At 44.0% G+C, this 16,766-nt stretch overlaps 4 pseudogenes across 3 annotated transcripts; 2 read left to right on the top strand and 2 right to left on the bottom strand.

Moving 5' to 3' along the window:
* The first annotated feature begins 1,945 nt into the window (after positions 1 to 1,945).
* LOC115835383 lies at positions 1,946 to 3,066 on the top strand (annotated as a pseudogene). Its single transcript, XR_004030350.1, has one exon. The product of XR_004030350.1 is annotated as an argininosuccinate synthase pseudogene (transcript).
* Positions 1,966 to 3,272, top strand: LOC100606894 (annotated as a pseudogene). Its single transcript, XR_121612.4, has one exon. The product of XR_121612.4 is annotated as an argininosuccinate synthase pseudogene (transcript).
* A 4,078-nt stretch (positions 3,273 to 7,350) lies between these two features.
* Positions 7,351 to 9,429, bottom strand: LOC100581700 (annotated as a pseudogene). The gene has a single exon (XR_001115158.2). The product of XR_001115158.2 is annotated as a YTH domain-containing family protein 2 pseudogene (transcript).
* Positions 9,430 to 12,588: 3,159 nt separating this feature from the next.
* LOC105739244 lies at positions 12,589 to 14,755 on the bottom strand (annotated as a pseudogene).
* Between the last annotated feature and the right edge of the window lie 2,011 nt (positions 14,756 to 16,766).

Here is a 16,766-nt window from a genome sequence, read left to right as displayed (position 1 = left end):
CTTGAGCCCAGGAGTTTGAGATCAGCCTGGGCAGCCTGAGCAACATAGGGAGATCACATCTCTACAAAAAAAGAAAGATTAAATGAGCCAGACGTAGTGGCACATGCTGTAGTCCTAGCTCCCTGGGAGGCTAAGGCAGGAGGATCTCTTGAATCCAGCGGTTCAAAACTGCAGTGAGTTATGACTGTGTCACTGCACTCCAGCCTCGGTGACAGAGCGAGAGTCTGTCTCAAAAATAATAAAAATAATAATAATAATGAACCCTCAAAGCCACATATATTCAGTACCTAGAGATAGAATCACAGAGCAACCCTTTCCACGAGAATACAAAGACAGAATCATGAATGCTGCCCTTCTACTGCTTGGTGATGTTATTTCTGATACTATATATATAGTACAGTCTTCTCTCTTAGTATCTCAGATTTCCTAAAGTGGGAACATATTTCCTCCAACATCTGCCTGTTACTCTGGCAATTTATAAGACACAGAAATTTAATTAGAAGGTACTAGGATAAGGAGAACCGATTAATCTAGAGGTATTTTACTATGGATGAGGATAGAGCCTTTGGAAATAGTTCCATGGTATGATGTGTGTGCAGTGAGAGATAAGACCCAGGAGAGATTAAGATTTTAGACTTGTGGGGAAGACGTGGAGATGGCCCTCCACATCCGCTCTCCAAGATAGGACTTGCTGCCCACCTACAGGGAGTACAGTCAGCAAACAGCCTCCACTGGCAGCTATGTCAGGGCCTGCCTCAGCTGCAGAGACCTATGCCAGCACCTGCAGAGACAAATACCCAGCTCCTGAGCAAGCTAAAGTGAAGGAAGGACTTTTGCATTCAAGGTCCTAAGTAAAGGAAGTTTGTTTGTTTTCCAAAAACAATGATCAGTAGGAAGCCTGCTCTCTCAGAGCTAAGATTTTTATATTCTTCAAAAAATCTAATAGAGCCTGCATTTCAGGATCATTTGGCATATGACCTTACCCAAGATCTCCCCGTCCGGGGTGATGCAGTGAATCTAGTGAATAAACAAGAGAGTACAAATGCAGAGTCATTTCAGCCTCATGTGGGATAACCTGACGGGCATTTCTCACCTAGAGCTTGCTGTTGGGTTGAGTGAGTCTTTGCAGGGCCTGCATTGCAGTTTGACTTCCCGCTCTGCCCAACCCTGCTATCTGCCACTTCCTTTCACAGGTTTGATTCTCTGAACCCCAAACTCTAACAGGAGTTGAAGCAAGAGGCACAGACAGGAGGAACCCAATCACGCAGGGACTTTTTGCTGTGGAAGTGTGGAGTGTGAGTTTTATTCTAAGTACAACGGGAAGCCATAGGAAGTTTTAAGGAAGAGAGTAATATGATTTGTGTTTTTATCATGTAACTTTTTTTTTTTTTTTGCTTTGGTAACTCCTACTTATTCTTTAGGTGTCTTAGGTTCTTAGGTTAAATTATTTAATAAATAGGGCAGGGCATGGTGGCTCACGCCTGTAATCCCAGCACTTTGGGAGGCCAAGCCAGGTGGATCACGAGGTCAGCAGTTCGAGACCAGCCTGACCAACATGGTGAAACCCTGTCTCCACTAAAAATACAAAAAAATTAGCTGGGCATGGTGGCGGGCGCCTGTAATTCCAGCAACTTGGGAGGCTGAGGCAGGAGAATTGCTTGAAACTGGAAGGTGGAGGTTGCAGTGAGCTGAGATTGCGCCACTGCACTCTAGACTGGCCAATAAGAGCAAAACTCTGTCTCCAAAAAAAAAAAAATTACTTAATACATATATCACACAATAATTTTTTACTGAATGAATGAATACATGCATGAACGAATAAATGAAGTGATTCCTTTTCCAGAAGTCATACCTCATGACTAAAGGAAATTCTGTACTGAGTTGTGTAGCTCAACTGCTCTCTCTCTCATTTCAAAAAAAATTCGCCTGCTCTGCCGCCTGCCACCGCTGCCCGAGCCGGACGCTATGTCCAGCAAAGACTCCGTGGTTCTGGCCTACAGTAGCGGCCTGGACACCTCGTGCATCCTCGTGTGGCTGAAGGAACAAGGCTATGACGTCATTGCCTATCTGGCCAACATTGGCCAGAAGGAAGACTTCGAGGAAGCCAGGAAGAAGGCACTGAAGCTTGGGGCCAAAAAGGTATTCATTGAGGATGTCAGCAGGGAGTTTGTGGAGGAGTTCATCTGGCCGGCCATCCAGTCCAGCGCACTGTATGAGGACCGCTACCTCCTGGGCACCTCTCTCGCCAGGCCTTGCATCGCCCGCAAACAAGTGGAAATCGCCCAGCGGGAGGGGGCCAAGTATGTGTCCCACGGCGCCACGGGAAAGGGGAACGATCAGGTCCGGTTTGAGCTTACCTGCTACTCGCTGGCCGCCCAGATAAAGGTCATTGCTCCTTGGAGGATGCCCGAATTCTACAACCGGGTCAAGGGCCGCAATGACCTGATGGAATAAGCAAAGCAACACGGGATTACCATCCCGGTCACTCCCAAGAACCCGTGGAGCATGGATGAAAACCTCATGCACATCACCTACGAGGCTGGAATCCTGGAGAACCCCAAGAACCAAGCGCCTCCAGGTCTCTACTCGAAGACCCAGGACCCAGCCAAAGCCCCCAACACCCCTGACATTCTCGAGATCGAGTTCAAAAAAGGGGTCCCTGTGAAGGTGACCAACGTCAAGGATGGCACCACCCACCAGACCTCCTTGGAGCTCTTCATGTACCTGAACGAAGCCGCGGGCAAGCACGGCGTGGGCCGTGTTGACATCGTGGAGAACCGCTTCATTGGAATGAAGTCCCGAGGTATCTACGAGACCCTAGCAGGCACCATCCTTTACCATGCTCATTTAGACACCGAGGACTTCACCATGGACCGGGAAGTGCGCAAAATCAAACAAGGCCTGGGCTTGAAATTTGCTGAGCTGGTGTATACTGGTTTCTGACACAGCCCTGAGTGTGAATTTGTCCGCCACTGCATTGCCAAGTCCCAGGAGCGAGTGGAAGGGAAAGTGCAGGTGTCCGTCCTCAAGGGTCAGGTGTACATCCTCGGCCGGGAGTCCCCACTGTCTCTCTACAACGAGGAGCTGGTAAGCATGAACGTGCAGGGTGATTATGAACAAACTGATGCCACCGGGTTCATCAACATCAATTCCCTCAGGTTGAAGGAATATCATCGTCTCCAGAGCAAGGTCACTGCCAAATAGACCCCTGTACAATGAGGAGCTGGGGCCTCCTCAATTTGCAGATCCCCCAAGTACAGGCGCTAATTGTTGTGATAATTTGTAATTGTGACTTGTTCTCCCCGGCTAGCAGCATAGTGGGGCTGCCAGGCCCCAGCTTTGTTCCCTGGTCCCCCTGAAGCCTGCAAACATTGTCATCGAAGGGAAGGGTGGGGGGCAGCTGCGGTGGGGAGCTATAAAATGACAATTAAAAGATAAAAAAAAATTCAATTATATCTTTCGATTAATCTCAGCTCACTGCAACCTTCTCCTCTGGGGTTCAAGCAATTCTCCTGCCTCAGCCTCCTGAGTAGCTGAGACTACAGGCAGATGCCACCATGTCCAGATTATTTTTATTTTAGTGGAGATGGAGTTTCACCATGTTGGCCAGGCTGGTCTTGAACTCCTGACCTCAAGTGATCCACCTGCCTCGGCCTCCCAAAGTGCTGGGATTACAGGCGTGAGTCACCGTGGCTGGCCCAAAGTCATTTTAAAGTTAACATTTAAGTTGAAAACATATCTGAATTATGCGGAGAATTCTTACTTTGCTGATTCTCTTCATGAGGCTTATCAACCCTTTAGCAGAATAGAAATAATATATAAGATCATTGAAAGCAAAATAAACATATATTTGTTTCTTCATCTCTGCAAGATAATGCTCCAATAAAGGTTACCTTTGAGCCTTTCCATCAGTTCAAAAGCGAGAAAGCTTAAATAGATGTATCTTGGTGGCTTTTTGTCATTAGTGAAGAATCAGATCAATCACGTGAATCTAATATTGAGGGTACAAAAAAATGCAAAATAAAAACAAATTATTAGAAGCCTCAAATGTGATAAAATACATTTAAAAACAAAGTAACTGCTTTTTAAAATGTTATTTCTCATGAAAATAATTTCCATGACTCATTCTGGTCCTAATACATTGCCAGGTAACTGTCTGTCTGCTTTTATGTAACTGTCCTCCAACTAGGCTTCTCCTAATGAAGTGATGGCAGAGAGGGACAGTGGGCAGGGAAGAGAAGAGCATGAGGAAGAGAAGAGAAGAGAGAAGAGGAAGGTGAGGAAGGGAGGAACAACAGAAGCCTCAGTCTCTGCAGCCTCCGGCGAGGGCGGAATGAGGTGGGAGGGTACAGGGGGCTCTGGACTGTGGCTACTGGCTTCACCTCCCCAGGTGGCTTCATGGAGCAGACGAGAAGGGAGACGGAGTGGATTCAGCAGGTGGTGCTCTTATTCAAGCACTCATGGTTATTAATATCTTCCATTAAACCTATGTCCAGAGGATAACACTCAATGACCCACTAGACACAAGCCTACCTAGTTTTAAAAGCAACAACAAAATGTACCCTCTGACTAACCTCAAATATAAGCGTGACATCATTTTTAAATGAGGTAATAGGCTTTATCATCTCCTTTCTTATGTTGCAACAGCACACAATATTTCTCAGTTTTAATTCTTTTTTGTCTCAAGCGTATGATATTTTAATTCATTAAACTCTTACTGATTAACAAGATACTACTGATGGGCCGGGGCACGGTGGCTCATGCCTGTAATCCCAGCACTTTGGGAGGCCGAGGCGGGCGGATCACGAGGTCAGGAGATCGAGACCACAGTGAAACCCTGTCTCTACTAAAAATACAAAAAATTAGCTGGGCGTGGTGGCGGGCGCCTGTAGTCCCAGCTAGTCGGGAGGCTGAGGCAGGAGAATGGCGTGAACCTGGGAGGCGGAGCTTGCAGTGAGCCGAGACTGCGCCACTGCACTCCAGCCTGGGCGACAGAGCAAGACTCCGTCTCAAAAAAAAAAAAAAAAAAAAAAAAAAATTTCTGTGACTTAAAACAACAATGGCTTACCTCTCACTCACAAAGTCAGTCATGCACCTGTCCTTGTTGACTTTCTTTCCTTTGGTAACTCAGGGATCTGGAGTCCTTCCATTTTGTGACTTTGCCATCTTCAGCATGTGGCCTCTGAGGTCATCACAGAAGCAAAACAGGATGTGTAGACAATCATGCATGGAATTTTATGGTCAGGTCTGAAAGTACATTCCCTCTGCCAACTCCCACTAGACAGAACGCAATCACGTGGCTATAATCTAACTGTAAGAAAGGCTAAAAGATATGTGTGCCCAGGAGGAAATGCTTCTACCACAAAATCTCTATAGTATGGCTTTATGCAAATATCTACCATTATTTCTGAACTAGGCCTGCCAAAGGCATGAAATGTTTATCTTTGCCTCTGTAATTTCAGCAGTTATCATAACTTTGTTTTTGTTTTTTTTGTTTGTTTGTTTTTGAGACGGAGTTTCATGGTGTACCCAGGCTGGAGTGCAGTGGCGGAATCTCAGCTCACTGCAACCTCTGCCTCCCAGGTTCAAGCAATTCTTCTGCCTCAGCCTGCCGAGTAGCTGGGATTTATTTATTTATTTTTTATTTTTATTTTTATTTTTATTTGCATTTTTTGTATTTCACCATGTTGGCCAGGCTGGTCTTGAGCTCCTGACCTCAACTGATCCACCCACCTAGGCCTCCCAAAGTGCTGGGATTACAGGCATGAGCCACCATACCTGGCCATGACTTCTTTAAATGAACATGAAACTGTCATTTTGTTCACATTGATAAGTACTGAACAAACAACTGTGAGTCTAAGGTCATGTTCACTGACAATATGTAGACTGTAACTTTCTATATGGCCTGTTAAGTGCTGAATCATATACTTTTAACTCTCAGCCGAGTAGAGGTAAGACTGATATCTTATGAAAGGTAGGGAGTTCAAGAGGTCGAGTGACTAAATAGAAAGTCACTTACCAACTCCACCTTGAAAGTAAGCCAAAGGAGCACTTGGAGCCAGCCCAAGAATCTTCTCAAAAAGTAATTTGGCTTTTGCTGCAACACAAAAAGATAGAGCCAAAAACCTCTAAATCAGCATTGTCCGATGGAAATAGAGAGTGATGAGAGGCTGAGGTGGGAGGATTGCCTGAGCTTAGGAGATGGAGGCTCAGTGAGCTACGATTGCGCCACTGCACTCCATCCTGGGTGACACAGCAAGACCCCGTCTCTAAAGAAAAAACAAAAACAACAAAAAAAGAGAGAGACAGAGTGAGCCACATGTGTAATTTTCTAGTAGCCACATTTTACTTTGTGTGTGTTCATTCCTTTTTATTGTTGAACTGTAGTCCATTTGTATGGATATACAACAGGATGTTCATCCATTCTCTAGTTGACGGACTTTTGAGTTATTTTCAGTTTTCGGTGATTATGGATAAAGTCCCTAAAAATATTTGCATACAGGTTTTTTTCATGTAATTTTTTTAATAATAAATTTTGGCTGTACAACATAGGAACATACCACTGGGGAATTTTTCTCTGCTATTTTAAAAAATAACTTCAACTTTTATTTTAGATTTGGGGGTTCATGTGCAGGTTTCTCACATGAGTATATTGCGTGATGCTGAGGTTTGAGGTAGGAATGATCTCATCAACCAGGTAGTGAGCATAGTACCCAATAGGTAGTTTTTCAGCCCTTGCTCCCCTGATACGGTTGGGCTGTGTCCCACCCAAATTTCATCTTGAACTGTAGTTCCCATAATTCCCACGTGTCATGGGAGGTATCCAGTAGGAGGTAATTTAATCATGGGGGCGGTTACCCTCATGCAGTCCTCAAGACAGTGAGTGAGTTCTCATGATATCTGATGGTTTTACAAAGGGCTTAAACTCTTTTGCTTGGCACTTCCCCTTGCTAGTGCCATGTGAAAAGAATGTGTTTGCTTCCCCTTCTGCCATGATTGTAAGTTTCCTGAGGCCTTCTCAGCTGTGCTGAACTGTGAGTTAATTAAACCTTTTTCATTTATAAATTACTCATTCTCGGGTGTGTCTTTATCAGCAGCGTGAGAACGGGCTAATACACCCACTTCCTTCTTTCCTCCCTCTAGTAGTCCCCACTGTCTATTGTTGCCACCTTTATGTTCATGTGTACCCAAAGTAGTGGCTCCTACTTATATATGAGAATATGCGGTATTTGATTTTTTGTTCCTGTTTTAATTCATTTAGGATAATGGCCTCCAGCTGCATCTATGTTGCTACAAAGGACATGATTTCACTCTTTTTTTTTTTTTTTTTTTTTGATGCTCAACAGGATCTCACGTTTATTCAGAAGTGATTAATGGTAAAAAGAAAGGCAATGCCCTTTCCTCATTGGCTGAACAAGAAACTGAAGAAACATTCACTACACGTTTTACAGTATTTTTCTCTTCCAAAATGCATTTCTGTAAACGAGTTTTTACCACTGTTCTTAGCTTTGAAATCAAATTAATCCTGACTTAATCAGTATAATGTACAAGAACAGAACACTTCTTAGGACTCCTAGTACTTTACTTTGGGTAACAAAAGGTCAGAGAAAATGAACCACCCTTAAAGACACAACCTTGGGTAACACTGTTATATTCTCCTAGACAAAAATTCTTCATAAAAATGTTCTTCCAGTTCAGAAGAATAAAATCAAATTCCCACTTTCTGGGGTGGATGCCCAAAACCTTCACAACTCAAGTGTTCTCCAAGTGCAAATGTCAAAATGGGAGGAGGAAAGGGCTTAAAAATTAGAGAAAACTGTATGCACTTACGGACTTAAAAATCCGAAAAACATAGTAAAAAGACAAAAAAAAAAAGCATTATGCTCTGAAATCACAACCAAAGCCAAAATAAAAGGGACGTTTTTCACCTAAACTACCTAGAGGGATTTTTTGTTTAGTTTTTTCTTTTTCTTTTTTTTTTTTATTTTCCAGTTAAGTCCTATGTCTTTTGTGAAATTCCAATACTTAAACTGCAAGTCTGCAATCGTCTCTGAAGTCAGTGAAATTAAGAAAAAAGTCCTAATTCTCTTGAAGGTCATTTTTTCCTCTTAGGACATGCAGATGCAACCGTTGCTGCAGTCTGTGTAGAACTGCCTTTTATTTCCCACGACCTTGACGTTCCTTTTTAACACTTTCTTCTTCCTCTTGGCGTTTCCCATAGTGTGAGAAATCATCAAAAATGGAAGTGGTGTGCTTGTAGCTGGCTATAATTTTCAACACCTGCTTAGCCTTTTCCAGAGGCACTTCCTGAGTGTCCCTAGAGTTGGTCACTGGTTTATTCTCGTTGTTCTCTAGGCAAATGTGTCGCAGTTAGCTATTGGGAACGTCCTTCACAAAAATCCACCTGACATCAAAACGACCCTTCCATTTGTCCTGGGACCACATACCTGCACATGTGTTGTAGTCCACAGCAGATTTCATTCCTGCAATGCCACAGAAGTGTCCACTGCCGTTGACACTGAAAAGTAAGTAAACGGGGCCTTTCCCATTCATGGAACGATAAGCAGCATCCAGTCTTTTGTTAGCATGCTCTGTGCTGCACCAAATATGATACTTAATGGAATAGTGAATATCGTCCTCAGAGTAGCTCTTAATGATGAAAACGCAGCCATGTTTCAAATTCCAGTCAAAATCTTTGGGGTTATAGTTATTAACGGACCAAAGCTTCTCCAACACTGAGTGGGGTTCTGAAGGAGTAGATCCAGAACCAGCCTGAGACTGCCCTACTCCATTACCATCCACCCCATTGTGACCGAACCCACTGCCATGGTTCCGAGATGCTACCCAGTGGGTTGGCTGAGCTGCCTGTTGCTGGACTGAAAGCTGGGCAGGCTGTGGTGGAGGTGGAGGCAATGGCTGTGTCTGTTGCCCTACTGATGCCGGAGCCACTGGTGGGCTATTGTTAGCCTGCTAACCTACAGGCTGAGGAGACCCCTGGGTTGGCTGACCTATATTCTGAACCAAAGCCTGTAAGGGGGCTTTTGCAATGGGACCCTTGTTATCCCAAGTTCCAATATCCATAGTATGCTTTATCGGGGGTGGCAGAAGACTTGACCCTGCAATGCCATTCTTGGTCTTCAGTTTAGGTTGCTGTTTTGCAGGCTTGCTAGCAATATCAGCCCAAGATGCTGGTTTTGGAGGAGCAATGGTGGCTGGAGACAAACTGTTGGAAGGCACGATATTACTAGTAATGGACCCACTACCAACAGCAGAACCTACAACTTTTGGAACATTGCTTGCAACTTCTGTGCTACCCAACTTCAGTGCTGCCATCCCTTCGTCTATAGTATTCATGCCATGAGCCTTACTGAGGGTCTCACTGGCAAAAGCTGACTGTCCATCAATCATGGCTCCACCTAAGGAGCTAGGTGCGATTTCACTCTTTTTTTATGGCTGTGTAGTGTTCCATGGTGTATATGTACCACATTTTCTTTATCCACTTCACCTTTGATGGATACCTAGGTTGATTCCATGTCTTTGCTATTGTGAATAGTGCTGTGATGAATATATGAGTTAGTACCCATATTTTTTAAAGTAAAAAGAAACAGGTGAAATCAACTTCAACATTATATTTTACTTAAGTCACTATATACGAGATATTATTTAATATTATTGTATTCATTGTCTATTTGCTGCTGTAACAAATTACTACTAACAGTAGCTTAAAACAAACTTACTTCTTTATTCATTTGGACTTTTTTGTTTTAGTTTGTTATTTTGGAGACAGGGTCTCACACTGTTGCCCAGGCTGGAGGGCAATGGCATGATCATGGCTCACTGCAGCCTCAATCTCCCAGGCTCAAGCGATCTTCCCATCTCAAGCCTCCCAAGTATAGGCATGCGCCACCATGCCTGGCTAATGTTTTCTTTTTTTTTTTTTTTTTTTGGTAGAGACAAGATCTCACCATGTTGCCCAGGCTAGTCTTAAACTCTTTGGTCTGAAGTAATCCAAGTGATCCACCTGCCTGGGCCTCCCAAAGTGCTGGGATTACAGGCATGAGCCACCACGCATGGCCCATTCATTTGTTCATTCCTATTTATATAGGTCAGAAGTCCAACATAGGTCTCACTGGGCAAAAACCAAAGTGTCAGCAGGACTGCATTCTATTCTAAAGTTCTAGGGGAGAATAAATTACCTTGTATTTTTCAGCTTCTTAGAGGCCCCCTTCTTCTATTTTCAAAGCCAGTAATGTTGCATCTCTGTGTCTTTTTTCTTTTTTTGAGTCAGGGTCCATCTCTGTCACCCAGGCTGGAGTGCAGTGACACAATCATGGCTCACTGCAGCCTCAACCTTCTGGGCTCAAGTGATACTCTCACTTCAGTCTGCTGAGAAGCTGGGACTACAGGTGGGCACCACCATACTCAGCTAATTTTTTTTTTTTTTTTGAGATGGAGTCTCGCTGTGTCTCCCAGGCTGCAGTGCAGTGGCACTATCTTGGCTTACTGCAAGCTCTGCCTCCCGGGTTCACACCATTCTGCTGCCTCAACCTCCCGAGGAGCTGGGACTACAGACACCGCCATCACGCCAGGCTAATTTTTTGTATTTTTAGTAGAGATGGGGTTTCACCGTGTTAGCCAGGATGGTCTCGATCTCCTGAACTTGCGATCCACCCGCCTCGGCCTCCCAAAATGCTGGGGTTACAGGCATGAGCCACCGCGCCCAGCCCCACGCCCAGCTAATTAAAAAAATTTTTTTTGGAGAGACAGGGTCTCAAACATCTGGGCTAAAGTGATCCTTCCACCTTAGCTTCCCAAAGTGCTAGGATTACAGGTGTGAGCCATGGTGCCCAGCCTCTATGTCTTTTTTCTGTAGTCACATCTTCTTTTCTACTGTTAAGGACTCTTGTAGTTGTATTGGGCCTACCCAGATAATCCAGCATATTCTCACTGTTATAAGGTCAGCTGATTAGCCACCTTAATTCCATCTACAGCCTTGATTCCCCCTCGCCATGTAATATATGAAACATATTCACAGGTTTTCAAGATGTGTACATGGAGATCTTCAGTGGGCCATTATTCTACCTACTATGATTATCAATATAAAAATTATTAAGACATTTTACATATTTTCATTTTTTCATGCTATGCCTTTGAAATCTAATGTATTTTAACTGACAGCATTTCTCAATTCAGAATAACCGCATTTCAGGTGTTCAATGGCTATATATAACCAACGGCTACATATCAGACAGCATAGTTCTAAATAATAACAAATATTTATGGGCACTTTTGTAGAATAGTGCTATCCAATACTACTTTTTATATTACAGAAGCATTCTACATTTGTGTTATCTACATGGTTATTTAAACTTAAGTTATTTTAAATCAAATAAAATTTAAAATTCAATTCTTCAGTCAAACTAGCCACAATTCAGAGGCTCAATAGTCACATGTGGCTAGTGGCTACCATATTGAATAACACAGGTACAGAACATGGCAGCAACATTTCAAGTCTTAAAAAGTGTTAACCAAATGCTCATATCAGTCATTAATTTTTTTTCATATGAGCATTAAAGCAACCACAGAGCATCTAACTTGAGCAATATATCTTTCTAGTATACTCTTCAGGATAAGAAGAGTTGCAAAATGTACACTTAAGCAACTGAATGAAATGACTTTCTATATAGGTTTAACTGTCAATTCATTGAAAGTGGAAGAGCTGGCCGGGCGCGGTGGCTCAAGCCTGTAATCCTAGCACTTTGGGAGGCCGAGGTGGGCGGATCACGAGGTCAGGAGTTCGAGACCATCCTGGCTAACATAGTGAAACCCTGTCTCTACTAAAAATACAAAAAAAATTAGCCGGGCGTGGTGGCGGGCACCTGTAGTCCCAGCTACTCGGGAGGCTGAGGCAGGAGAATGGCGTGAACCCAGGAGGCAGAGCTTGCAGTGAGCCAAGATGGTGCCACTGCACTCCAGCCTGGGGGACAGAGCCAGATTCTGTCTCAAAACAAAAAAAAAAAAAAAAAAAAAGAAAGTGGAAGAGCTAGTGTTTTTAGTGGCTTTATAGTTTATAAAAAATTTCACACAGATCAGAGATTTTTTTTTCAGTGAGGATGTGTGTTTATCATGTGTTGGGGGTGGGTACAATGAGTTCTCTATTCAGGTAGGATTGGAAGCTGGCTCAGAGTTCATCCAGTCCAGTCTCCCACAGGTATAGAAGTGCCCTGATAAAATCTCAGAGCTGGCTGTCCAGTCAAGATTTACATACCTCCAGAAATGGGGCTCTTACTACCCCTCACAGTAGCCCATTCTGCGGTCAGGCACCTCCAATGGTCGGCATTTTCCTTCCAGCAGCCTCTTTCTTGGGTTGCGGGGTGGGCAGATACTGTCACTCCAGCCTAACCCTCAGGACAAGAGAGGCAGCTGGGTTGGTAACAGAAGCAGAAAAAGCGATAAGTTAAATCCAAGAATGAACAGAGACATGGAAGGATGGGCAGGGACATTCCTGGGGTGCCGGTAGTCTCTAGCTTGATCCAGGAGGCACTGGGGAGGAGGTTGCTGATGGCAAGATTCTAGGCAGGAGGTGACTCAGAAGGCCGGGTTGTCAATGGCCCTCTGATCCCCGGTATATTTTTCAGGCCTAAAGCTGTAGGGAGGGGGTGGCTCTGTAGGAGTCAGGCGCCGGGTAGGCTTCAGAATCACCTCACGGTTGGTGGGTGGGGAAGCAGAGAGGGATGCTCTGACGCTCTCTAGGGGGATGATGGAGGGTGGTTCCCGGGACCCCGGCAATCCGTCAGGGCATCTGGGTCCAGGTCTCTGCAGTTGGGACAGAAGCGCTTAGCCAGGTCACAGATGCACAAGAGGGGCAGGATGACCAGGAAGATGATGACGAAGATCCTCAAGGGGCCAGGGAAGAACGCTTTCTCCTGGCAGCAGCTGTCGCCACAGCATTTGAATCCTCTGGGGCAGGCGAAGGAGAGATCACATTTAGCTGCAACATTTTGGGGGCCAGCCAGCAGGTTGAGCAGCAAGGTGGGCGTGAGGCCGGGGACCCTAGATATTTTTTCTTTTTTTTTTTGAGATGGAGTCTCGCCCAGGCCGGAGTCCAGTGGCATGATCATGGCTCACTGCAACCTCCACACCTCCCCAGTTCAAGTCATTCTCCTGCCTCAGCCTCCTGAGTGGTGGGATTACCAGTGCACGCCACCATGCCTGGTTAATTTTTGTATTTTTAGTAAAGACAGGGTTTCACGATGTTGGCCAGGCTGGTCTCGAACTCCTGACCTCAAGTGAGCTGCTCGCCTTGGCCTCCCAAAGTGCTGGGAATATGGGCGTGAGCCACCGCACCTGGCCAGAGATTTTTCTTTTTTTTTTTTTTTTTTGTAAAGTCTCAGCCTGGGCGACATAGGGAGACCCTATGTCCACAAAAAAAAAAAAAAAGCTGGGCATGGTGTCATGTGTCTGTGGTCTCAGCTACTCAGGAGGCTGAGACAGGAGGTTCACCTGAGCCCGAGAGGTCAAGGCTGCAGTGAGCCGAGATTGTGCCACTGCACTCCAGCCTAGATGACAGAGCAAGCCTTTGTCGCAAAAACAAAACAAAACAAAACAAAAGTCCGGTCAATTTCCTCAGTTTTTCTGAAAGAAGACATATAGGAAACAGCACGAGGAGATAGAAATTGACACAAGCACAGGTTTATTTTGTCCACTTCCAGGGCGCCTACCCATGCTGGGTTTGCCTTACTCGGATAAGAATAGCCATTCAAGAACAGCCAAGGTAAAACCAGCCACATTCTTTCATATTCCAAATTGCCAGTGCCTCCTCTAAAACTTAGTTCTGCTTCTAAAATAGTGTATGCCAACATAGGGGATGGAGTGGGAATGGGAGCAGATTTGAAGTCTCAAAATAACCTGTAGTATGATTTGGGGATTTTAGAAAATCACACTATTCACAAGCAAAACAAGCATGGTCTTAATATTCCTTGCTGTATACTCTTAAATATCAAAAAGCAGAAAAATTATATATCTACAGTGATGGCTGGAAACAGTTGATACTTGTATAGTATCAGACCGCAGTGGTCTTAGTGCTCCCCTCACATGGAAGTGAGGAGAATGTAGTGCAGCGGAGGGTGAAGATTACACTTATGTCACATTGCTAATGCTGATTTGCTGCAGTGGAAGCACTGGAAGACTCCACAGTTGTTCACACAGTGAGGTTTCTGAAAAGGGAGTTTGCCACTTTATGAACCAGAGTTTCTTTACTTTTGAATACAAGAGAAACCATTGTTTCCTACACATCTGATAAACTACCAAAAGTAATCATGCTGCATGATACATTTTGTTTACCAAATGGCCAACACTGAGGGATGGTGTCATGATCTATAACATATAATCTAACATATGTTATGATCTATAACATGTGATCTAACATATGTTATGATCTATAACATATGATACAGTTATGATCCATAACTGATGGTGGAAATCCACCAACAGTTACAGAATACAAAACTTCTTTAATGGCAAATATGGATACTTAAGGAGGTTACACAAAGCAGGAGTTAATACAGCATTATCCCCACAATGTGTATTTATCAAGGTAATTCATTAGCTAAGGTTGCAAATAACCCAGAAATCTCAATGGCTTAACACAACAAAAGTTTGTCTCTTCTTCACAGTGCAGTCTGATGTGAACTGTCCTTTAAGCAGCTAACCGGTAGCTAAACCATCTGGAAGTTGAGTTATCCAAGGTCACCATGGCAGGCAAAAAGAACTAAAGAACTCAAAACCTAGGCCTGGCCGGGCCCAGTGCTCATGCCTGTAATCCCAGCACTTTGGGAGGCCGAGGTGGGCAGATCACTTGACGTCAGGAGTTTGAGACCAGCCTGGCTAAGGTGTCGAAACCCTGTCTCTACTAAAAATACAGAAATTAGCAGGGCGTGGTGGCGTGTGCCTGTAATCTCAGTTAGCTGGGAGGCTGAGGCATGAGAATCGCTTGAATCTGGGAGAAGGAGGCTGTAGTGAGCTGAGATTGCGCCACTACTCTCCAGTCTGGGCGACATAGAGTGAGACCTTGTCTCCAAAAAAAAAAAAAAAAAAAGACCAGGCCTGGAACCCGGAAGTGGTGTATATTATTACTCCTGTTTACTTTTTTTTTTTTTTAATAAGGAGTCTCGCTCTGTACCCAGGCTGCAGTGCAGTTGCGCCATCTCACTGCAACCTTCTCCTCCCGGCTTCAAACAATTCTCCTGCCTCAGCTTCCTGAATAGCTGGGATTACAGGTGCATGCCACCGCACCCGGCTAATTATCTTTGTATTTTTGACAGAGACAAGGTTTCGCCACCTTGGCCAGGCTGGTGTCGAACTCCTGGGGCTCAAGTGATCCCCCCCACCTCAGCCTCCCAAAGTGCTGGTATCGCAAGGGTGAGCCACCGCACCTGGCCTCTTCTGTTTACTTCTATTGGCCAGAAATAATTTCGCGCTTCCACTTAATTGCAAATTGGGAGACGCTGGGTGCGGTAGCAGAGGTTGCAGTGAGCCGAGATCTTGCTATTGCACTCCAGCCTGGGAGACAAGAGCAAAACTCTGTCTCCGTCCCTGCAAAAAAAAATTGCCGGAGAATAAATGTGAAGCTCACATATTATTGGAGAAAATTTGGTTAAGCTCTGAGAGTAATTAATTAATTTAGGCAAGATGAGAAAAGTGCTCTTATTGAAAGACATTATAAAGTGATGGATTTAATATACTCAAAGACGTAAGAAAACATAATTGACTCTGGGTGGTTGGGGGAAGGGAAATGAGGAACACATTAAATAAAATTAGAGGATACCTTAATTTTTTATCACATTTTATTTATTTCACTGGATAAGTTCGTAAGTGTTTGCTATAATTTTGGCTATTTTTTCTTGTCTGAAATATTACATAGTAAAATGTTTTAACTGGATGACAAGTAGAGATAAAGTGAATTCTGTTTGAAAAAATTACATACTAATGAATTATGACTTTGCTATGGTCTGAATATCTGCGTCTCTCCCAAATTCATATGTTGAAATTCTAACCCCCAACATGATGGTATTAGAAGGTGAATTACAAATTGTATTGACTTATTTTGCTTATTCTTTGTCATATTTAAATTTATGATAACTGAGAAGACATTAATTTGCAAAGAAAATACATTTTTAACAAGATACATGAAATTTTCAGTGAACTTGGAGTTAACTAGGAAAAATGCATAGTTCTAGCCAAACCTACTACAAGCAAAACTTCAGGAGTAGTAGCTGGCACTGAGGCTACTGTGCACTTGAAATGTACACCCAGCTTATGTAACATTTTCCAAGAGTACCTCTCATCAAAACTTTTGCTTCTAAAGAGTTTTCTATATTTTTATTTGGAGGTTTTTTGTTTTGTTTTGTTTTGTTTTTGAGATGTGGTCTCTGTCGCTCAGACTGGAGTGCAGTGGCATGATCTTGGCTCACTGCAACCTCCACCTCCTGGGTTCAAGTGATTCTCCCACCTCAGCCTCCCAAGTAGCTGGGACTACAGGCATGCACCACCACACCTGGCTAATTTTTCTATTTTTAGTAGAGATAGAGTTTCGCCATGTGGGCCAGGCTGGTCTCAAACTCCTGACCTTAGGTGATCTGCCCACCTCGTCCTCCCAAAGTGCTGGGATTAAATGGCAGATTCCATATGTGAGGAGGTGTGTACACATACATATGTAAACAAAATAAAATAACAGTGGTTTGAATATTCATTAAGGGGAAACACGT

The sequence above is a fragment of the Nomascus leucogenys genome, chromosome 1a (genome assembly GCF_006542625.1).
Source record: "Nomascus leucogenys isolate Asia chromosome 1a, Asia_NLE_v1, whole genome shotgun sequence".
In the NCBI taxonomy this organism is placed as follows: Eukaryota; Metazoa; Chordata; class Mammalia; order Primates; family Hylobatidae; genus Nomascus; species Nomascus leucogenys.
This window is presented reverse-complemented; position numbering and strand designations above follow the sequence as displayed.